Here is a 25,136-nt window from a genome sequence, read left to right on the forward strand (position 1 = left end):
ATCTAAGAACATCCATAAGAATACACAGTTTCTTTGCAAACAAAATAATCATAAATATAACAAACACTTCAATAACCTACAACCACGGTTTTGGTGGTTTGGAGCCTAATTTTAGGATATAAATTCTATAAAGTTCCTACTTCTGACTCAAAAGATAAATTTGGAAAATTAAGTTAATATTAGAGATAGTTTCTGAAACTCTACTGCCACAAAACTGTTGTATGTGCCTACATCTGAAGATGAAGAAAGATATTGGCAGCAAACATAAATATTAAGGGCTTTTTTGAAAAAGTAGTCAAGAATTGTCTCACATAGTGCTCCTAGGAGAGCCGAGTGGAATCAGAAGCAAAGAGCAGAAATATTCAGAGGACAGCCACTCAAGAAGACAAAACACAAAGTTTAAAAAAAGCAACCTGCCACCCAGAACATGCTATGAAAAGCAGCAAAACAAAACAGAAAACCAAACCAGAAAAAACCCCAACCCCAACAAACCATAACTGCTACCCATCACCCCACTGACTGCAGCCAGACAAGAAACAGATACCCAACACTTCCTAGCAGCAGCCGCAAGGAGCAGCTTTGGAGTTGTCACACTTTCAAAGCAAACTTAAGTAACAGTTTTCCAAAAGCAGTTCCCTGACTTCCTTTGTATGCTTTTTTTGGAAAGAAATCTTGGGTGCAAAGAGCCACACTGGGAAAGTAGATGGGATAAAGCACAACTCATGCTATAAACACACCAAATTATTATTCTGTGAAGATGCAGGAAAGAGGGATTCATTACTACTTTTCACCATTACAACGATCACATAAGGAATTCCTCATTTCTTTCACTCAAACTAAAAAAGGATGCATCAGGTAAATCCTGTAAATAAGGCTAAATTATACAAGACATATACCTTCCACCTTCTTTTGCTTGTGTTCTATCACTTTGCTGTGGAAAGTATTTTTACAAGGGAGTGCTAACAGCTGGCCCGGAAAACAGGAAAGTTGCAATGATCTCAATCCCCGTCTTCACCTACAATTGGGCAAATCAATAAGGCACCTGTAATTCCTTCCATCCCATTTCCCAAGATGCATTCTTTCCCCCACTCCCGCTGCTCTGTGAAGACTGTAACATTATCAAGTTCTTCATATATAGCAAGCAAAAAATATAATCATTCAAATACTTGCTACAAATGTCCCTTTAAAAAAAACAACTGACTACAACTTCTACTTTTTTTAATTTTCACTCAGAAGAGAGTAAAATTGTACTCCAGTCTCCAAAACTCCAAAGCTGTTGTAAGTATGCTAAGTACTTAACTTGCAATGTTAAGCATACTGAAAATTGTTACTACACACTAACAATAGGCCTGAAGTATTCCAAAGCCCCACAACCTGACCTTTACGCCGATTTAAGCACAAACTCTGCATCCTCTGGATTAAGTTTCAAGAAATACTGAATTACCAAATATCCCATCACATCGTCCTTCAACTAGTCAATTATATGTAAGATTAAGCACTCTGTATCAATCAATAAATGTCAACTAGAGATTTACCACTTCTAATAGCTGGATTTAGTCACATTTGAAACGAGCAGTTCCCAAACCAAAAGTATCACAATTACATCTACTGGAGCGAGAGTTCTCTGTATCACCAAGTTTGCTCAGAAATATTACATCAGTTAATACTTGGTGTAACCAAAACCAAAAAAATGCACACTCACTGTTAAGCCACTGTCTTCCCCCCCTTCAACCTCATTGGCAATATAAGGGCATTGCTGCAACATTTTATCAACATAACAGCTGCTGTGTACAGCTGACCAGTGACAGAAATGCAGCACAACTTGTTATTTTTTAAAAAATTATTTCCTTACTTTTCAATTTAAAAAATCTTGCTCTCCTTTAGCGAAGCAACACCCCTTATGAGTAAATACCATAGAATTTTGGGTAGACTTTGTACCAAGACGAAATACTCATTACATGCCACTGCACCGCATACTAGGTAACATGACTGATACCATGACTATCATGCTTGTTTTTTTGAAAAAACACACATTAGAAGTTTATGCAAACTCATTACATGGTCTTTCTTGACAGACAGCTGTGATTTGAGCATCAAATTACATCTCACAGTATTACTGTAACTGCAGAGATGCATTGTATTTATGTCCATTTTCACGTAGCTGGGGAAGATGGAGTGACCATTTCACACCCTCACCTACCCAACGTGGGCATGATCTTTCTACCATCACCGCTTGTGTGAATGGTTCCTATTAACCGACACAAGTTTTGATTTAAGGGGCACAATGTATACAGGCATGGAAGTGTATGTGCCTTTTTTTTTTTTTTAATTAAGCACAAAAAGGGAATCTTTTCACGATGCTATGAACTACATGTAATCCTTTAACCCAGACAGACAGCCCAGTAGTATCTTTATGTATACAAGCCAGAATGACCGTTAACATTTCCCTTGGGTAACTTAAGCCCTTTTCCCAATAGCTATATGAAGTCTGCACTTACATTAAAAAAAAAAAGAGTGGCAAGGAAAAATGTTAATTATCAAAAATCAGCTTAGAGTGCTCAAGAAGATAAATGAACACATTTTTAGAAAAGACAAACTTGTTTTGGTTTATTTCATCAGGGATTTCTTTACATTCTGAAGTAGAGTGGACACTTTTCATCTCAAGGAATTGGGCTTCAGAGGCTATGCCAACTTAAAGTGAGTGCAACATTGTTCTGATATAACCTAATTTTATTAGACAATTTTCCTCCCAAACTCTGAATACATAATACAGTATAGTCACAATCCAGGGCAGAGGAAAATAATTCAATTTGGCTTAAAACAACTGCATCATTATAGTGCATTTGGTATTAAAATAATAAAACAAGTATCTTAAGGCAGTCCTCTGATAGCTACATGACTTGAACTTCATTGACAAAAAGTTGCTTGAAAATGTAAAAACATCTGAAAGTGAGTTACCAACTAGCCAAACAAACACAGCCAATCAGCAAGTGCTCAAAGACCTTTAATTCAAACCAACTTCAGGTGAAACTGCACTGCAAGTTTCCATGTTTCTTCCAGTTTGAAGTTCTCAGATCTTTTGCAAGCTGGTAAGAAGTCTCAAAGTGTTTGAAATTAATAACTGTGTACTCGTACCCGTGTGTTTTATTATTACAGAGAACTTTATTCCCTTTTCAGTTCTGTTTTCTCCAGAAGTGACTTCAAAAGGTTTGAATCAAAAAAAACCCCTATACATGCTAGTAAGTTCTGCTAATATCTGCAAGTGTAAGCACAAACTATTCCACAAGAAATTCCACTGACAACCCCTGAATTCAGTGCCCATGTTGAAATTCAGCCTACACTATTATTTTAAAGTGGAAGGCATTGCCACTATTGTTTAACGTCCTGTTTATTCAGTTGCTGATGGTCCTATTTCAATCAATTGTTGCTGTACTAAAGAACCCACACAAGGATGCTCTAAGTGATCAGTACCTTTTCCTCCTACTGGCCAGGTCACCTGTACAGATTTCAAGACAGTAGTATTATCTTTTAACGTTCACTCAATAACTTTCATACACATTTTCCTAGGCATATTCCTTCTAGTGCTACTTGGTATAAACTTGATGCTGGACTTTATGAAACTAAAAAAAAGAAAAAGGTCAAAGTGGTACAGCTTTACTCTGATTTTGTTACAATGATACTTGTCAAGGATTAATTTTTTTTAATATAAAAAAATACCATACAGGTTAGAGAAAACAAAAGAATAAAATGTATCTATAAAAACAAAGTTTCTTGGTTGACATTAACAAGAACTTTTTTTTCCTCTGAAAGACTCCAGTTTCTTGGGTAGATTTCTTATGAAAAAAAAAAAAAATCTAATTTGAATGAATGCTAGATGTCAGAAGAAACAATTCTAAGACACTATTTTGAAGAGTAATTTCAATTCTCGCTGTAATTCTTGTATAACTGCACCACATTCCCCTGCAGTTACATTAGACAGGTCTGCACCATCAGCTTTGAATATAAGTCAGTGTAATAGGATTGTCACACTGCACTGCTCCTCCACACACTCTGCTTGAACTCCTCTCCAATAAGAGAACTGCTGCATTTTCTCTGCATCTAAGTGACCCAGTAAAAGCTTCTCCAGATCTATTTTGCATTGTCTAATCAGCCCATTTATTCTGCCCTCAAATCACCTGCCCTTCACAAGACAGGCAGCAAAGAATTCTATGCAGAAGAATCACATTAAGTTACAAAAACTCTGAAGCACTTCACTCTTAGCTATGAAGAATCTTCTCTTGAGCTATTTGTTTAGTAATTTGAATGAAAAATTATTTTGCAACTTTTATAAAAAAAATAACATATTGCACAAACTTCTCAGTAAAAGGCAGAATGCTATGGTGGAATTCCAGAGATGCTTATCATCCTCTTAAAGAGTGTTCGTCCCATGTGTTAATTCATTGATCTATACAACATGAAATGGCTTCTTACTCTAAAATCTGGTGCACATTCATTCCCCATATGCGTCTGAAAGCTAAGTTCCATGACACAATCTTCATAATTAAATTATGTGCGGGGGGGGGGGGGGGGCGGGGGCGGGGGCGGCGGGAGGGGGCAGGAATCAGGGTATCACTGCGATTGAGATTTTGCTTAAAGGGCCAGAGTTGTACAACACTGCTGGAAGGAAACCTACTTTGATATACCATGCTTGTTTCTCATTACCACTGTGACTTGTCAGTTTATAGCCCACACGATCCCAACCGAAGTACTTCCGACAGACTAAAGGTTACGTATAAGCCGTAAGAAATTTTTCTAGATTTCAGGTAAATTACATGGCTCGAGATGATGCTCACCTCTGCAACCTGACGGAACACAAACTTTGCCAGAGAAACAGCTACACCCCGGAGCAGCTGGGAGCCCCGACACTCCCATACCCTAACTGCTAACTTTTCCGCCGGCCCCGAGAACCCGGCTGCAGCGGCACGGCCCCGTTACAGGGCACACTGGCCAGCCCCGCAGCGGGCCTGGCTTACACCGTGCGTTTCAGAACCGCCCCGCTTCACGCCGAGCAGGAAGGGAAGGCAGGGGAGGGCGGGGACCGCACGGTGCCCCCTGCCCCAGGACAGCGGCAGGCAGCCTTCCCCGGGCCGACCGCCAGCTGGGGTGGGCAGCATGCGTGGCGACCGCGCTCGGGAGGCAAGCGGCAGCGAAGCGGCGAGAAGCAGCGCGCAGGTCCGCCCAGAAGGGCCCGCCGCGCCGCCCTGACACGCCGGGGCAGGCGGCGGGAGGGGACCGACGCCTGCCGGAGCCCCCCAGGGTGACCCCGGCCACCCCCGAGCGACGGCATCCTTCTGTCCCGGCCCCAGCCGGCCGCGGCGGCGCCGCGCGGGGCATTACCTGGCTCCCCGCGGCCCCGCGCCGGCCCGGCCCTGGGCGGCTCTCCCCGCGCCCTAGGCCCCGCCGCGGCGGCACCGGGCTGCCCAGCTCCTCCGCGCCTGGCAATGGCGGCGGCCCCGCTCCCCCCTCCCAGCTCCGCGCTCACTGGCTGCGCCTCTTCATGTGACCGAACAAAACCCTCCTCGGCACAGCCCTTTGTGTCCTGCCCGGCCGGGGCACCGAGGAGGCCGCTCGCCGGCTCGGGGAAGGGGTGAGGGGCGACGGCGGGGACGCATGGAGGCGACAAGGAGGGCCGGGGAGGGGAGGGCCGGGGAGGGGAGCGCCTCGCCCGCCCGCCCTCTCTCTCTCCGCCGCGCCGCCGCCGCCTCGGCCCGGCCACTTACCGCAGCGCGGGCGGCTGCGGCCGAGTCGCGGTGCCGCACCAGGTCGGAGGCGGCCGCCATGTTCCCCGATGCGGCAGGATGGAGGCAGAGCCGCCCTCCCCGCCAACCGCCGCTAGGGCGGCCGGCTCGCCGCGCCCGCCTCAGCCCGCGCCGCCCCCACCCCACGCGGCGCCGCGCGGAGCGGCGCGCGCGCGCCCCCTCCCCTCCCCTCCCGGCTGCCGGCGGGGAGGCGGGGGAGAGCGCGCGGGGGGGGGGGGGGGGGGGGGGGGGGGGGGCGGAAAAAAAGGCATAACGGGAAACTCACGGGCTCGCCGGGGTGTGCGTCACGCCGGGGTTACGTCCTGCGCGCGGCGTCGTGACGTCATCGCGCAAGCTTCCCGACCCCCCGGCCACTCCGCGCGCGGCTACACGCGCGCACACACACGCACGCACACAGCCCCCGGCGCACACGCGTCCCGGGGGCGGAACGCGCATGCGCGCGGCCTTCCCGCGCCGCAGCTCCCCACCCCCTCCCGCGGCGCCCGTTCGGCCGGGGGCAGGTGTGTGACAGTCACGGCCGCGCGCGGCAGCCACCGGGCGCCGCGGCCCGCTGCCGGTAGCGCGCTGCGGGTGGGAAGGCGATGCCCCGCCGGCGGACGGGTGGACGGGCCGCTGCCTGACAGACCTGCCCAGACCGTGGGCCGCCCGCGCAGCGGGTGCCCGCCCGGCGCGGACTCCTCTCCTCTCCTCTCCCCTCACCTGCGCCGAGGCGCGCAGCGCGCTGGGCGCGGGAGGTCGCACCGCGCCAGCTGCCCGGCGGCGCCTTTCCCACAGAAAGTGGAAAAGTAGGTCAAGTGCTGCGGAGCCGTACCGAGGCGCCGTGCCAGCGGGCAAAGCCGGCCTCCGCGACCAGCCGCGGCAGGCGAACGGCGTGAGGGTACCGGAAACCTGAGCGGGGGGCGGCCCGGGGCTGCCCGGGGCTGCCGGTCTGCTCGGGGGGCCGGGGGCTGCCAGGCGACGCCGAGAAAGCGGCCGGTGCCATTTTTTGTTCAGATTAATGCTGCTGATGGCAAACCCTGATTCAGAAGGGCAGGGATTCCGGGGAGAATAGTAAATGCGTAAAGTAGAGACTGCTCTGATAAATTAGATTTTTTTCCCTCAGATTTGCTGGGCCCGGAGGATTTCACACTAGAGTGAGAAGTTGATTAAGGCAGCCTTAGAGGTGTGAGCAGTCGTCACTGAGAGCTCAGGAAGACAACTGAGATTTCTGGAGAGAGGAAAAGGAAAAACACAGCACATACAATTCAAAAGGGGGGGAATAGGTAGAGCCAAGAACTGTCAATCATTCCAGCCTCTATTCCCAGAAATGTATTGAAGCAAATAATCGCACGTCTTTTAAGTACATGGTAGTTAATGAAGTGATAAGTTAGAGCCAACACGGATGTGTCAAGAAAATCATATCAAGCCAAACCCATCCCATGCTGTGACTGTAACAGGCCTTGGATGGGAGTAGCAGTAGATCTGTTACAGCTCGACTTAAGTAAGGCTCTTGATGCCATCTCAGAGAACTCTACAATTGTGCAAGCAAAATACTCACCGTAATGAAATGACTCTGCAGTGGTGCAAAACTACATCAGCAATGCTCCACCTGTGACAAACAGCACGATATAGCAAATACGCTTCCTTGGAGGGGGTATGTCCTGAGTTTGGTAAAAAGTCTAATTATGTGAACGACAAGTACAGTGTATGTTGGTTGGATTTGCCAACAATCCCAAACTGGCAGAGCTGGAAGCATGTGGCAGGACAAGAAAATAATTAAAAACGTTCTTGACAAATTGGTTGGAGAAATAGGATGCAATGGAATAAATACAAGTGCTAACTTCAGCATTTAAACAGGAAAATAACAATTGCACAATTTCAGGACTGGAAACAGACAAATAAACATTGGGTCTTCAGAAAAGGGGTTGGGGATCAGAGCAGATCACAGACAATTTCAGACAATGCACTGACAATTTCACACCATTGTGAAAAAAGTACAGAGAAACGTGTAGACAGAACCATCATACCTAAGACATACAAAGAAATTATCATATTTAATACCGGTAAAGCTTTATCTGTAGTACTGTTCAGATTTGGGCTCTGAATTTAAAAAAAAAATATTTCAAAAAAGTCCAATAGGAGAGAGTACAAGGAGGGGGGGGGGGGGGGGGGGGGAGCAACATTTTTAATAGACATGACCCTAACTGAAAATAGGAATGCTCGAGATTTTTTAGTCTAGAGAAGAAAAGACCATGGGGACAAAAATACATTTTTCACAAAATCCATTGCAGACAGGGCAAAATTTAACAATTTCAAACTGCACTGAAAGAATTTTAGGTTGGACATCAGTAAACATTTTACTATGGTATGGGTGAAAAAACCTGGCATCTATTCTCTAGAGGATTCTGGAAACATCATTAATATTTTCTTAAGACTAAGTTAAATATCCATAAGAAAAGATTAGAAGCATTTGACTCTGCTGTGAAGTAATGGAGCAGTCATTGTTTTCAGCATAATTTTCTATAACTTCAGTTACTATCCAGGTTTCTGTTCTGAACCTGTATTTTCTGATAGAAATGAATCCCTGAGACATTTAAACATTTAATGTGTTGGTGTGATCTTATGCACAGGTGTAGATATCCCCTTTGGGAGTCTTTGTCAGGTTACATTCTGTAGAGCTGTGCAGCAACATATGTCACATGCTCAGCTAATGTGCTGATTTATAAACTTTATATTATAATCACTATACATTCTATATTTAAACATAATATGTTTGTTAGTGCTCATGCAACTAGTGTAAATCAAGGTTTTTGCTTTTACTTGTTTTTTTTCATGGTACCAGACATTAATTTTTCACAGAATACATTAAATTTTGGGGTTTCTCTGGAGCTTGCTGGTTAGCAGAAGGCAGTGTGAATGGTTTATGTTATGGGACTTAGACCCACCAAACTCATCTCATTAGAGATGACTAAAAGGCCATTAAATAGGCCAATTTTTAATCTCCACTCAGTTAGACTGAATTCAAACTGATAGCCCACAGGCAAAAGGCTATGAATTTCATTAATAGTACCCTAAAGCACTCAGTCCCCTAATGAGTGATAATGTTATTCTTCTGAGAATTAAGCTTGTTTTCTGAAAAGACACATTTATAAAATCAAGTTCTGACATTCTGGAGCATGTATGGACAGTTTTCCACTGCTCTGAAACACAAGAAAAAAATAATCCACAGATTTCTTCCAAGATTTTTGCTCATATGTGCTCTATACTAACCAAAATACAAACAATAAAAACACAAAAAAGCAAATATTAGTACTATCCCTATGCTTCATATGCTATCATATATTTTTATAGTACCAAATAATTTTAAGGTCATCACACCTACTTACACATATTTTGTCCCCTAGCACATCACTTTTAAGTAACCGCAATTCCTCCTTCAATTCATAGTTTAAGGAAAACACCAAATTTTATACAAGCATTAACTTATAGAAGAAGATGCAGTGTTTTATTATATTTCACATCTATTTGTGAAAAAATAAAATGGTTAGCATAAGGAAATCTCAACTTTAGTTCTAATGCTGCCACATCTCACAATTTTATTATGGTATCTAGCACTATGGTATAAAGGTATCTAGCACTTTGTTTAATCCCTTGACTTACTACTTGGGCTAAAAGGCCCAATTTCATGGGCAGGAGTAGACTCTAAAAAATGCTTATGATTCACACAATCTGTGGATCCAAAGAAAAATTGACATTTGGCGTGAATTCATGGAGCACATAACTGCAACATTTCATCAAAATGGCAATGTGGGAAAAGATTATGTCCAGTAGTGTCAGAACTCGTTTTGATTTATAATTCTACTAGCTTTGCAGTTATAATATGTGAAAAGTAGTATGATCTTAAAGGTTGGACGTTGGATTAAGAAGACTTGAGAAATATACACAAAATGATGCAAAATTGGGATTGCGTGTGTGCACAAAATAGAAATTTTAGGACCAGCCCCCAAATGAGGCACTCCAAGGTCAGTGAAAGAACGTGTGCAGACAGTAAAGGACTATACAATACAATTCTTGAAAATTAAGCCAGATACTGCACAGCTGGCTTTTTGTTTCCAGGAATTCTGGCTGTGTCCTGTATTATTTCTCCACCAATGCAGACAAGGCCTAAAAATGGTTAAAAGAGCATTTGAAAAAACTCTTGAGAGCAGGTTACTACCTAATTCCTCCTGGTCTTCAACATGGTTATAGAAAGCTTAAACCAAGACAGGCTCTTTCATGTTACCAGCAAAGTATGATTAACTGAAACCAATTTAGAAACTGTTTCTTCGTATAAACATTTTAGTAGCTGAAGCTGCAGAGGGAGAGTTGGAGCAGGTCTAAGCTGAAGCATTTTGAATGAAAGAAGACTGCAAATGCCTCCTTGTAACACACACAGCAAAATCCCAAATGCCTGGAGGGAAAAACTTTTTAATGATAATTTCTTACATTTATATAGCACCTTTTATTCCCTAGGACCCCAAGCACTTCATTAACTCTATGCAAAAAGCTTCACCATGGAAATATAGCCACTATATGCATCATTCTTTGAAAATTTCATTTTCAGTTGACACATTTCTTTCAATAACAAAATATTCTGCTTATCCTGTATATAGCCACCAAAACAACAACAGATAAAAGATTAAATTATATAGTTTTGAGTTGTAGAACAATTTAAGCCTGTATGATTTTCAAAATAGTAATGCACTCATGTAATAGATACATTGCATTCATCCCATCCATTTCCCCTCTCCATTTACTACTTTGATCTCATCTTTATACTGTAGCCTTTGGTAGAAAATTTTGTCTTTCATAACATTTTCAAAATTGAAATGATCCTTGATGTCTGAATTACAGACAAAAGTGGGGTTTATAGGAAAAAGTAGCATCTTTCATTAAATCCACTACTATAAACTGAAAAAGTAGAGAAGTTTTTGAGTACCCAAGACATAATGCTTTTTTTCCAGCAAAGATGGTCGTTTTAATAAAATATCCTACCTTTACCTATAAAGTTTGTCTTGTCTTTGACCTCAGGCCCTTATAACTACAAAAACAAGGCCCCAGAAACATGATGTGAAAGATATTTGTGTGTTATTGCTCAATTTGCCACAGAGTTTTGCTTTTCATCCTACGGAGAAGTTTCTGGTTTCTTGGCCTTCCTTACAAAGATACAGTACTCATTTCACCAATATCAACAAATTTAGGAACTCAATGTACTGATTGTTTCAACAAACAGTAATTAACATGATTTCCATTGGAGTTTTAGAAGAACTAATAAAAATGAATTGGAGCAATTTGATTTATTTCAGCATTGTAAAAATTGAAAGAGGAAAAATGACTTCTTAACTTTTTGTTGTTTGAGCTGTTGATTCATGTTTTGTTGGCTTGCTTGTTTCACAGGCTCTTTTGAAATACAGTTGTCAACGTTAATTAAAGAGGATTGTCTGGTCTCATCTATTTTTCAGACAGAAAAAAAAAATTAATATAAATTTAGTCTCTGCTATAAATCAAGATATTCTAGCCATATTTGTCATTATCCATTAAACTTTTAGAATTGCCAGTAAAACAAGAAAAAGGCAGTAAGAATGTATAGCTAAAATTAAAGCCAGTAGCCATTAAAACCTATGGCTCTCTTAACAGTGAAATAAAATATTTTGCAATGGAAGGACATTTAGAAACTCTACCTAGGGGAACAGTACTGCCTGCCACTGTGAAATGACTTTAGAACCGTTGTACTGTTACAAGAGTTTTAAATCTCCCAGCTAGGAAAAGATTTCTCACATTACATAATAAAGACAACTGGCACGCTGTTTCCCATTGCTAGGCTTCTGTCCATAGGCACCAGTACGAAATACTGGGTCTGTTGCGTCGACCTGCCCCCTTGGCTAGGCCTGTGCTAGCAATTACAAAACAGCTTTTGTCAGGAGAGCAGCTCCATACCCAGCCTCCCACAGTTGTCTCCTGTTTTCAGTCTCACCACTAAGGAGTGTTATTGTCATCTGCCATTGATCAGAGGAGCAGGTGCTGGGGCAGCACTGTCTTCTGCTCCTCAGGTACCACCATAATAAGCATTATCAATCAACAAATCCTTGATTTATTATCAGTAGAAATTAATTAACCTTGGTCTTGATGCTTATTTTCTTTTTCTTGTTATTCTAATTCATCCCACATTAAAAAATGGTAGTTAAGCCTACATCTTTGTCCCCTTCAGAAGGCTCTGACATCTGTCTTCTCATGCCCGAGTTACTGAGCTCAAGTCTTGCAGAATTCGAAGATCACAAGAAAGCAGATTAGTGCAGGAAAATACCACCATATATTATAGCACTGACCCTCTTAAAAACAATGTACTGCCTTGGAGGGTTGCCATTTGCATCACGCACAGGAAGTATTAATATATGAAAATATGCTATCAGCAACAAAACCATAACAGATTTCTTCCTGAGTCTGTTGATGAATTATAATTCAGTGGGAGAGGAAGAAAGCTGTGGCAATAAACTGGCCTTCAGCAGATGATAGAAAGGACCTAGCTATAATAGGTATAAATTTTCATAGCTCTGCTTAACTGCAGTCCAATGATTTGGTTCACATTACAGTGCCAAAATGACACACAGAGAGAAGACAGAGACAGTAATTTCAACTTCTCTGTTTCAGGTGTCACACTTGCAAGCTTAATGTATCCCTGTAGAGCACAGGGCATAAAAAGGGTCCAGCTGCTACCTCTACTGACCACATGCCTGACCTTCGCCATGACTGTCCTACACCGGCAAAGTTACTAAGGAGAACGAAATTGCACTAGACCCTGCTGAGTGCCATGTTCAGGTCTCCCAGTCGTGTCACACCCCACTTCTCCCTACACCCACTAGTGTTAGGGTCACACCCATGTCTACAGCATGTATTAGACCTGAGGAATGTTAATGTGGGGAATTAGTAACAGTAATTCTTTCAGGCACACTCCATCTCCAAATCTGTGACTTCTACATGTCACAGTGAGGGACACAGGTAGCACAACATAAGGAAAGTCACCTCCCTCAACTGAACACCATTTCAGCACCCTCACAGAAAAGAAAGGAAAAGGTTTTGCCAGCCAACGCCCACCATTTCTGTACTTCAGAGCCATCTGGCTAGATGGAAGTCAGGACAAGGGTCCAAGTGAAGACATCTTCCACAAAAACCTTTGCCTTTAGAAGCAGGTGCCATTTTTAACAGCACTTGAAAAATGAACAGCATCTCTTCAGTTGTCAACATCGTTGCCAGTGTATTAGTGTAAATACATACCAGGCAGGATTTCAAACCACCTTCTTTTCCCCACAACTTCCTACTGTTCTGCCTGGTCGGCAATTGCTACGTCAGATTTCTTTCATTAAGTTGGATGGACATACACCCTCTTGTCCTTATGCATGAAAGAAACAATTAAGTAAATCTTTATTATTGTTTGTTTGTAAAGCACCAGAGGTTTGTGTATGGGAAGACATAATAATCATATTTAAGGGAGAAGTAAAGAAAGCTAAAAACCACTTTATTACTATTAATGTAGAAGTACTGAGGAGCTTATTTTGTGTTTAATTAAGATCACAGCAGCAGAAAGTCTGATATGCCATACCTTCTGTTTGTTTCTTAATTGTAAGGAGTTTGGTTTTGATCAAGACAATTAATTATGAATATGGCTCAGTTTTCCAACATCAGAGATAAAGCTTAAAAAAACTACAAAAGCTTTTTTAGAGTATATTGTACTGTATAGATAAGTATATATCTTCAGGGCATGAAAACTGACATCTTTGTAATTGAATCCTGGAAAGGGGGACACACACACAACCATATAAAACTGTGACAGTTTTACACAGTCTTAGAGTTAATATGCAATTTTGAAAAATTATCGGATCCTGTGGTTGCACAGAGTCAGTATATGGCATGGTAATCTGACAAAAATGAAAAGACCAAGTTACAACCTAGGGTCATTACAATGCGAGTTTTGTTACGCAGTAAGTTTCTTCTTTCCAACCTCCCTGCCGGACCCTGTCTATGCCAACAGGGGAGAAGCATCTAGCTCCTCAGCTTGGCCACATCCATTAGCACTCTATCTGCCAAAAAGTATCTTCAGTTCAATGATCAAAGCTGTATTAAAATTTTTGCTTCTCTCTTGTTCAGCCAGCATTTCCAGATCACATCCCACCTAAACTCTCATATGAATTATTTTGAACAGCAGTTCCGTTGCCATTATCCCATACAGGAAATAGTGTCTTAGGTTTGGGATCTGCAGGCAGATCTTGTATTATAATACTACTGTTTTTAGTGTGAAGCTCATAGGAACATATAATGTCTTATTGTAAGCCGAGTGAAATAGCAGCAAAAACTTTCAGCCAGCCAGGCTCAAAGACAAAAAATTCTAGCACTAATTTTCCTAGTATTTAAAATAACTGTAAAATAGTTTTTTCAGTATCCTGAAATGCAAGCTGGGTAGAAGTTTCTCAGACAAAAGAAAGAATGAAGAAACTTAGAACAGTCATGTTCACTTTTAAAATTTGTCCCAGTTTCACAGCCCTTGGCTCTGGTTTCCAACAATGTGTTCATAGGTCATTGTGTGGAAATGGACTCAGGCAAGGCTTTGAAAGTGTATTTTTAGTTAGGCCATGCAGATAATTCATAGAGTAAAAATAAGGTATCAGTAAAAGCAGGAATAGTCAGCAGAGTAGTTTCACTTTGGGAATTTCAGCAAAAGAAGCTATGTCTGAACACTCTCAGGAAGCACTCAAATCTATCTACTAGTGTATCAGATGTGTCTCTCTAATTCCATCCCGAGCTTATTAAAATTCTTTTTTAAGAAGTTATGTGTAAATTGTCATTCCAGTATACTTCTGGCTTTGAGTTACCATGTTTATATTCTGCTTTAAAACAGCTGAACAGTTTTTACTCACTCTGCGTAAGAGAATCCTGATTTTGAATCTTAACAGGAGCCAGATAAAGGTGGTTTAATATTTCACTTAGATGTCTTAATCAGCAAGTCATTTAACCCAATCTATGCAAGACTGAGAGTATTTTTTAAAGTATCCCATTTATGAATAAGCAATAACCACTTTTTTGTCACATTTTATCAATTATGCTTTCTTGGCAAAAAAAAAAAAGAGGAGCATGTCATCACATTTGTGATTGCACAGCTTTTCACAATGACTGTTAAAATGGCACGTGCTGGGGAAACCAGTGCTTATTAGGATTAATTTAAGACAATGGGTATTCACTAAGCATGAATTGTATATGATCACTTCCATCATTGATGCATTATAGTTTATCTCATCCTTTAAAAAAAGATTATTATATATTTTGAGTACTTTCTTTTCTTGACAGAGCTGACAGAACTTAAATCCCAGGCCAAGGAAGGACAGCAGTAGCTCAAGGCATGCAGCACGCCTGTGCTGCAGCAGGACAGGGCAGCAGGCATTTCAGGCCAGCAAGGGCTATGAGGAACAGTGACAGCCCGTCCTTTCAGGAGTTTCAAGTAGTAGGCTGTGGAAAATTAATGATGCCTGACTGTCAAAGCTTGTGTTGATCAAACAGCTCTCCAGCACACTGAGAGTAGAGAGGCTGAAAAGACCATCTGAGAGGACATACTGCTTTTGCTGTGCAGGACCCACCAACAGGAGATCACAGTGCTTCATAGTTGTTCAGGGAGCTGATACCTGGTGTTAGGAAGAAGGCAGGGCTGGAAATGATAGTGAACATTCAGGACACAAAGCCATCATTTCTAACCCCAGGCATATGTTAACCTTGGCCCTTTAACATTCCTCCTGCTGAAAAGGGTCACTGTAAAGTACAGCTTGGGGGGGAACAGCTAGTGGAAGAGCCCTTGAATGCAGAGATGCTGGGAATCCAGATAGCTGCACAGGGGCTGCCCCTACATGCTGCATGGCACAGCAAACAAGGCACATCTATCCCACAACATCAGCAGGATACCATGTGAGGCCTTTCTAGCACTCACGTGACATCAGGACATTCATACCACATACAACCTGCAACCTGCACACCCCTACCTTTATATAAAAAGCCTCACCGATCACCACCCTTCTGATGCTGCTGCAGCAAACCTGTTGATCCCTTTCCTGGGACAGCTAGCACCTCTGCGGTCTCTCAGTCCATTCTGAGATGGTCCACTGAGGCCTTCACTTCAGAAACAGACTCTGTAGTGCTCTCCTTTGGCTTTACAGACAGTATGGAGAAACCGGTCACTCTTCCTTCTGGGAAGGAAGGTGGCTGATCCTTCTCTGGGTTAACAGAAGCAAGAAAGGCTTGGCTTGTAACTGTGGCCTCCCAAGGATCCTTCCAAGGAGGAAGACTGTGAGAAGGCCAAAGTGTTTGCAGATGGCAACCCAGGGCCAGGTGGAGAGGACTGGGCTGGTGAGGCAATCAGGGCACTGTAAACCAGAGGGCCGCATAGCCAGATGGTGCTGAACAGGTCTGGGCAGGTATGGCATGCGTACAGGTGCAGAGCTGTAGTGTAAAGGCCAAGCCATATGGCTCTGTTGGACAGGTGGAGGGGTGCTTCAGGGAAAGGCACTGAGGAGTGGGGATGATCCAGACTGTATGTGTGTGTGGGGGGGAAACAGAGAAGGTTTCTGAGGGATTTCCCCACAACACGCTAGCTGGAGCACTCCCAGGGAGCCCCAGAGGATACACGATGTTCAGGCAATAGAGTCTTAACAGTAGCACAGGAGCACTTCTATTGGACAGAAGAACAAAGCTAGCTGTCCTCCCTACATTTGGCAGTTCTTTTATTTTGAGTGGGATGAGGATATTTTACTTGCAGGGAGGCTGACTGAACAAATCCTGTTTCCCAGTAGGCGCAGGAAAATTAAATGGCTTGGGGAATTCCCCAGTGCTTATTTAGAAATGCCATGTGAGTGCTTACCTGTGCACCTAAAAGGAAAAATAACCTAATACAGAATGTAGTATGTATCAATGTCAACTGCAATGCATCCTAACTATGGGATCCTTTCTCCCAAAGGTTATATGATTTTCAAAAATATGCCTTTGAGGCAGGGAGTGAAAAAATCTTAAGTCCTGTGTTTCATTTAATTTAGAAATTACAATTTTTTTTTTTTACACTGGGCTGAATTTTAAAAGAGACTATGGAAATAGAAACTGTCATGAAAGAGCTTGTAGAAGAGTCATAAATGTCTCCTTTTTATTTTATTTCAATGAAACTACCAGTGTAAGAGGGCTAGCTTGGTCTAGATTTGATCATTCTCTTCTAAAGCCTGGGAGTCTTGCAGGAGAGCCTGTGCTTTACATTCTGCTTTATTGGAATATTATTTCGATTTTTATTTTACTACTATCTAAAAGCACGCACTAGAAGTTCCTGCAGCTGTTTGGTCACATAGTAAGAGACAGACTCTAATTTCTCTTGCATGGCACTCAGCATGATGTATCAGAAAAAAGGCCCCAAACCTGCTCCTGCATTCTAATAAGTGTGCGTCACTTTGCAGGAGATCAGAATCCTGTCCAAATTCTGCAAAGTGTAATAGAACAATGGTTGCCAAATGACAAAATCTATCAGAAGAAACAGAGTAAAAAAAGCACATCTTTGTTTCTGATCTTCACAGCTTCAGTACTGGCAAAATAAATGTCAAGGTTTCCAAAATAAAGCCAGTTAACCACTGTAACTGCTATCAAATATAAACAAGGACATAAAAATAGAGATGTTGGAAGCCAGGATATGAACATTTGAAACAGTAGCTATGTATACAATTACAGTTTTGTTAACATCGTCTGCTCCTGGCGCTGTGCAGCTCCACTGGTTGTGGCTGTGCTAGGAACAGAGGCGTAGACCTCTGTGGCCTATAGCATCTAACCAGCAATGGGAAAACCCAGAAGCAGAACAGTTGTGCAGTCATGCTGTGGTGTGGAGGGAGGAGAAAAGGGACTGCAGAGAGGTGCAGCTTGGCAGCTTGTTCCCCATTAATGTCATGCAGGACGCACATTACACAAGGAAGCAGCAAGAATACCTTCACTGTCCTTCTTCTCAACAACTCTCCTCATCTTAGTAAAGGCAAGCAAGCTAAATTCATGACAGCAGCTAGTTGTTTTAAAGGCTCTGCCGCTGTGGCAGTAAGACAACATGCACTGGCATCCTAAACCAGGTAAAATCACTTGGAAAATAATATAAAAGTGAGAACTTAATGGACATTAGGCAGTGTGTTAAAAATATCATTTTTCTTGCATAGACACAGCTGTTGAATAAATGCACTGCTCAGCATTGATCATCCATACGACATGGTAAATTAAGATGGCATATTCCTAAGTAAGAATTATGGTCCTGTCTGTACACAAAACCTGCATCCATTTAATTTAATCAGTAAAGAAATGGATGCGGCACAGCCAACGTGCAGACAAAATGCAGGGGGTAAAACGACATTATGTGCACCTATCTAAGACATAATTTTAGCAGTCTTGTTTTCTGCAGGTACAATGCTGGCATTTTTTGTCTAAGCACAACATAGAATGATCAAGATTCTGGATGTGAGGAACAGGACTGTGATCCACGACCTGCTGGTGTTCATGCTGATCTTTTGAGGAGCTGCTGAAAGAAGCCAAATAGGATTGTTATCTGCAGAATTACACTGAACTGCTATCCAAGACATGGCCATTATTGGACTACTCCTGGTGCTTCAGTTATACCAAAGAAATATACTAAAATAATTAATTGATGTCATTAAACTACTGTGGTGTTGAACATATATTGCACTTGTACATAATGAATGTTGACAATTAATTATTTCAGGTTTTATGACAATACCTCTGTGATAAATATTTCTACAAATCCTGTAAGTCAGATATAGGAAGGAGAAGCCTGCACACTATAAACTGCCACAAAACTGAAGACTTGTCAAAACAAAATGAGCTATAAAAACAATAATATTCAGGCAATGTCACTCTCATTAAACACCTAATGATGCCACGGGCATATTAGTAGGGAATGCTCATGAGGAATTAGTAGAAAATAAATAAATAAAAACCCTGCCCCTAAAACCGCTTGCCAAGCTGTTCGTACATTCTGCCGCAGGCAGTTTCTTGAAAAAGATGGAGACGTGAATGGAGAGAGTCAGTGACTATTAGATGCCGATGATGGTAAGGACAAGCAAAAGAACTGGTGCTAAAGATTAAGGGCTGCATTTTGCTTTCAGTTATGTCTCGCCTGTCTCAACATTTCATAGTATTTAAATTAATCTGTTACATAAGGCATTTTTCCTGTCTACGTCGCTCAGCAGCCATATTCTCCTTTCTGGTATGGATTGTCTTGGGAAACTTGCCAAGCTGTGACAGAGCAGTGCATAAAAGGAAATCATGCTCATAAGCTGGGGGTGGGGAGAGCTGCAGGTGAACAGATTCAGTGCAGCAACATGTATACCGTCTCCTGTCTCAAAAACTCAGGGTTTAAATGAAATGGGAGCCACAATACTTCTTTAAAAAAGTGTATAGGGCCGCCAGAGACCCCAGACTATCCCACTCATTTGCTCCAGGGAGGGTGTGAGCACAATGCAATAGAATTGCTCAACACTGCACTGGCTGCTGCTTTAGCAGATTGGAAGAACAAACAACTATTTCCTCTTAAGATGCTAGAAAACCCCCATCCAGTTGTGGAGCCCATTCCTGCCAGATGCTGAACACCACCTTTACATTTACGAAGGATCTGGACCTTTTAATTAAAGACAGAGGGGAACAAGGGTGGACTCAGCCTCTTGTAGGAGTAAGCTATTACCTGCCTGCCAGGACCTGCCCAAAAGGTCTGGCATTTCCTATAGAACTCAGGGAAAGCACTCGCTAATATTATTTTATTTATTAATAGCCAAGCTCTTAGGTAGTTATTGGCTTTTCATCTCTAGACCTCAAAGTGCTTTACAAAGGAGATCATTATCAACAAAGGAACACAGACATCTACATTTGGGCTTTGGCATGTAAAGAGCATCTCAGTTCACCTGTAAAGTAGATTTGCCAGTTGAGCTTTACTCTGGCCACTTGCTCTGGAAACAATCTCCAAATCTTAAATGACTGGGGCACAGGGAGGGAGTTTCAGCTGAAGTTCAGTAACACAAACTTCTACAGGGGATTAGGCAATCCTGCACAATGCTGTGCCTGGCTGGAAGATGTGGAGGTCAAGGAGAGTCTCAGCTTGAAGTCTACCACGACGACACTGGAACAACCTCCAGACATCTCCAAATCAGACCAGGATTCATTACTACAAGGTACTTCTGTGGATTACAGCACTGAGGACTTTTAATTGCTCTGTTCCTGAGGACAAGATTTACTGTCCTTTCACCATCTTCAGTTGTTATAGTAAAAGACAGGTGAAGAAATGTGCTTGGGCTGATAAATTTTTTGGCAGTTTTGCACTGCACACACACTAGGATTTTTCATCTTAATGACCTGCAGCTGAAACAGATGTTTTGCTTTAGTGTTTTAAAGCACTTCACAAAACTTAACACTAATTTATTCTTTCACAGTGCGGGGGAAAAAAAATGTTTGATACCGTTACTCACATGTGTGAGAACAATGTGAAAAATGAAAACAGATGTTTCTCATTTAAGCATGAATAAGGAGGAGTGAATGAAAAAAGATGATGTAGTAGTAGTGATTAAGAGAAATATGATGGCTTGGTTAAGTTAAGACAATTTCTTATGGATCTCCAGTCAGTCCTGAAGATCTTTCTAACAACTTGGTCCCTGATTCAGCAAGCACGTGGAAGTGCTTAACTCCAGCTGTGGAGGCTGTCTCACATGCTTCGTTTATAATATTTTTAAAAGCTGTATAGCCAAATGAATGCTTTACAGTTCAGAGTTGAGGGGTCAATGGCATTGTTCCTGTAGACAGTAAAGCACTGACTGTTTTTACAAACTACAAACATCTAAATATGAATAGAAATAAAGTCAAACTGAAAATACATTGTTTGCTGAAACACTAAGAAGTGCTTTGATTTTACTGCAGCACAGACAGAGCATTGTGAGACCCAGAAGAAGCAACCAGGGACCTATTACATGCTCCCTGCTGAGAGCCCCAGCTTCCCCTGAGGGGTGAGACACCTGGCAGGAGGGACCTGCTCAGCTTTGGCAACCACCTCTTCACCTCTCCCTGTCCTGGCAGAAGGAAAACTCCAACTTCAGCTGCAGGGCCTTTCCCAGTAAAACTCTTTTGGAAATCTCCAATGAAGTGGCTTTCACCGAGGGAAAGACAACCTTTTACCAATCTACCACCAAGAACAAAATTACTTGCTAGGGGGTGAACTGAACCTGGGGAAGGGGGTACATGTAATGTGCCCTGATTTTTCTGTGTCTGGTGGGACTTAAGTGCAGTCCAAAGAACACATCTTTCATTGTTGTTACTACTTTTTGTCTTAAGTCTGCCTTGGAAGGTGAAGGATCCAAGCAGGCCAGTGCAGTATCATCAGGCTCAGACAAAATTGTTCCCCTTTGTCCTTCCCTGGCTCCCTCCCTGCCTCCCTCCAGAGTAAAGCCTAGGCCAGGAGACATGTCCCTTTGCCAGGGCTGCCCTCCCACCCCCGACAGCTTCCAAAGGCCTCCAAGGTGCCCTAGGGCTTGCCTCTGTGGAAGGCAGGACAGCCCTACCCATGAGAGAGGTGCAGAGATTTTTGCCACCACAGGAGAATCCTCCTGGGAATTCCATGTCACCGAGTGCCTGCTCAGACAGTTTTCACTCTGTAACCTCTGAGAAAATGATGCTTTCTCCAGCCTCACTAAATTATTTTTGGTCCACCCACACCAGCACATTCTGACCCTTCCACGACAACCTAGCCCCAACTGGCAGATGGGTACCTACTCCTGATGTTCCCAACAAGGAAGAAAGAGAAAAGAATGCTCAGATTCCCCATGGATTTCAGCACTGTTAAAATAAAAATTAAATCCCTTTGTTTCCAGACTGTAATAATCTACTAGGAACCACTGGGCAGAAATATAGAACAGTATAAAATTCCTTTTACAGAGGAATTCTTAGAAGAAAAAAAAAGATGACTAAGCTTCAACTCCTCTTCTTTAAGGACAATACTTCAGTTCTAGAAACTGTCACTTTCCACTCAGCATTTTTAATATGAAAACAATGCTTCTGAAATTGTCACCGATTTCAGCGTAGTTGCTGAGAAAGATTTGGCCCTGTATGCAGTCCACAGACTGTGCATGCAGAACTAATAATCTCGTTAACATTACTATATGCAAATGCTCCCAGGATGCAAAGAAAGATTTGTATTTCAGATTAATATTTTATGGGAATTTTGTGTGTACATGATAAATGAATAAATGGAGGGACACAAGGGGGCATGCAGAACATGTGCATCATGTGTGAGAACTGCATTAATTCTTAAATGTTTCCAATGGCCAAAAGATGGTTAAGGAACAAAAAGATTTATTATTGTAATTACATAGAAGGAGAGAGTAAGAGAAGAAAAATGAGAGATCAAGTGAGCTGTTTCATGTTACAGTTTCTCCAGCTGCAGAGCTGGCTTGAGAGGTTCCCCAGACCCTCCTGCTCCCATCCTTTCCATCCTATGCACCCTCCCCTGGCTGCAGATTACCATCCCTTTAATTCTGCCAATTCAACCATTTTTATGTTCAAGCTTTAAACCAGCTCTGAATTACAACATGGAATCACACCCTTAGTCTACGTGGTCTCTCATTCATTTTCAGCTGCTATATAACGAGGGGCAATACCATACAAAATCTCAGAATTAATACAGTGCTATGGATATGAAAAAAGAGGCACGTCAGGGAGACTAAGAACAGGTCTCAGAATCTGAGGGTTAAAAAGGAGTTATTTGGAGAGAACCATCACTGGTTCCCCATTGTTTCAGCTTCTGGGTCACCCCCTTCCCCACCTCTCCAGCTGTCCTTATTTAACCAAAGTTTTATTGCTACTCTGGAATGGCATGAAGCTCTCTCATGCTTTAACTATAAGAAATGTAATATTGTATTTGTCCAAAAACCTACATGAGTAAAAGAAGATCCCTGAGGGGATATTATTAACTGCCTGCTACTTATCATTGATGGTTATTCTCTGAGACAACTCTCCTGTTTAATCTTTATGCTCTCGACAATTACCCTTCTCTCTTTCTGATCAAGTGTTTAATTTTCTTGAAAGATTTTCTCAGACTTTAGTTATTATTGAAGGGGATTTTAATTTTACCCCAACTCTTTAATGGCTAAATCTTGCATATCCACTGTTTCAAATAGGGGTATTTCAGTTACTCTAAGTAAATAGTTCATGGATTTGGTCTTGATAGGTAGCTGGAAAATTTTAAATCAAAACAAAATTGAAATTGCAGTTTCTTTTCCACTTCAGAATAGAGTTTTTAGTCTCCCTGAGTGACCTGTCAGCATATTGGAATAAGAAAAGGATACTGCTAGACTGCTACAGAGCATACTCCCATGTCAGCAGAGTTTCATCAGCATGAATGGCAGCCCTATATGGGAAATCAGCTAGCTGATTATTTCATCTGCAGCTGATCAAAGATAAACAAGATAAAAAACACAAAGGGAAGTGGTGATGTAGAATGTATTCTTACTTTCCTAGTCTCCACAGGCAATATTATTGCTAAATTTCCTCTAATTGTTTACAGTAGAACTTTAAAGCATAACAGGAGAGAAAAATAAAGAAAAAAACAGTAGAGGTTCAGCAGAGAGCAAAGCCCAGAAACCCTTAAAAGCTGCTTGCTTTTCCTTCTCACAAGCATCCTCAATCCTTTCCCACTGTCACTGCACCTCCACAGCTCAGTGGGAGTCCAGATCATGGGTTAATATCTAATAATGTAATAGTTACATGTAGAGCAGCCTATAGAGCAGCCTACAGAGCACCATAGGACTGAGAGGTCTTTTGGGGAGGCTTTGTTTTGTTATACTGGGTACTCCTGTTTCCAATGACCTTGTTGTCCATGATAATTACAACAGTCTCCTGTTTCTGGAGCCAGTAAATTATTAGATTGAGCCCATGATTTTGCAACTCTAGTCTGTATTTCCAATATTGGCTTATTGTCTTTGCTTTGTCCAATCTGAACATGTGTGAGTGGAAGCACAGAGCCTTGGTCCCAGTGCAGCCAGCCTCCACTCCGGATTCCTAGGTTTAAAATGGGAGCTTAGCGGATCTTTCTTACAGCCTGAAGCAAGATGGTCATTCACTCATCTTCCTTGCCCCTTTTCTATAACCCATCCTTCTGACTACCTCCCAGCATGGACTTGCTCACAGGATGCAATCAGAGAGGTGCCAGGAGCTGTGTAGGACACATCTGCTCCATGACCAGGAATTCAGGTGAGGAAAAGACTTGAGTGAAAGTGAGAAGGGCCAAAGGCCTAATTAGCAGACACTAGAATATGCAGATCTAAATCTATACATCTGAGCCTTAAGTTTCCCCACCTACAAAAACAATGTTGAAATACTTCCCTATTTCTCAAGAAAGTTACTGGTGTTAATAAATTAATGCTTAATACCATATTGTCAGAAAAAAATATTTTCTCTAAATCAACATGTTTTCAAACATTTCAGCTGATGGCAGAAATTAATTTTAGAAACAGGTACAACACAGCCTATAAATGGTGGGTAATAACCTCAAGATGATCCCCTTAAGATTAATCTAATATTGCAAAATCTTTCAGGCTGAGTATTTATTTCCCCTGTTGCATTTCTGTTGAGGCAGTTAGACTCAGCAGCCCCATTTGCTTTCTCAGCATCTGATGCCAGAGGACACAACAGTATGGGTGGAAAGAACGCAGTGAGAGAGAGATGTAATCACCAAAGAAATGGAGCAACAGATTTATAAAGAGCATGATTCTCACAGCAGGTCAGCTGAAGTGGCAGCTGTGCATTTCTGGGCAAGTACCAAGTGTCCACTACCACCTTACAAGAGCCTTGTGGCTTTAGATTTTATCCCTGTTGGTGGAAATACGTAAGTATTTTCTAACAGTACCATTGCTTTTCAGAAAGTACTGGTTCAGCCCCAGCACAGGACAAACTTTCTCCAATACTTCACTTTTCTAATCTCCAAGGCTCAAACAAGAGATGTGTGGAGAATCTTTGTGTGCTGCCCTTCACACTTGCATTCAAATCTTCCCTGCTTAATGAGCCATGGGCTGTTGCTCTGAAACAGAGGACATTAACAGTTCAGAAAAAATAAACCCCTGCAGATTAATCACCTGGCTTCCTCACGGGCCCAACTCCAATCAGCAGACAGTGTGAAAGCAGAATATCTCTGTATACACTGCCTGACTGATAAGCATATTAGCCGGTTGCTGCGCCTGGCTTTGACAACTATATAGCATACGAGTCTTATTTTGCTGTTTA

At 42.3% G+C, this 25,136-nt stretch overlaps 1 protein-coding gene across 9 annotated transcripts in view; it reads right to left on the reverse strand.

Annotated features, from left to right (window-relative positions):
* Positions 1 to 25,136, reverse strand: part of ZNF644 (zinc finger protein 644) — an 81,009-nt gene that overhangs the window by 46,142 nt on the left and 9,731 nt on the right. For 2 of the 9 annotated variants that reach the window (XR_005106772.1, XM_037404471.1), the window contains exon 1: positions 6,064 to 6,206. The exons of 3 other annotated variants lie outside the window; for them this stretch is intronic. The gene's annotated coding sequence lies outside the window, so the exon portion shown is untranslated. Of the gene's footprint in view, positions 1 to 5,376; positions 5,433 to 5,759; positions 5,897 to 6,063; positions 6,208 to 25,136 lie in introns of those variants that run through there. 4 more of the 9 variants (XM_037404464.1, XM_037404472.1, XM_037404467.1 and 1 more) reach the window with 4 other exon arrangements.

This window comes from Falco rusticolus, chromosome 11 (assembly GCF_015220075.1).
Source record: "Falco rusticolus isolate bFalRus1 chromosome 11, bFalRus1.pri, whole genome shotgun sequence".
Lineage (NCBI taxonomy): Eukaryota > Metazoa > Chordata > Aves > Falconiformes > Falconidae > Falco > Falco rusticolus.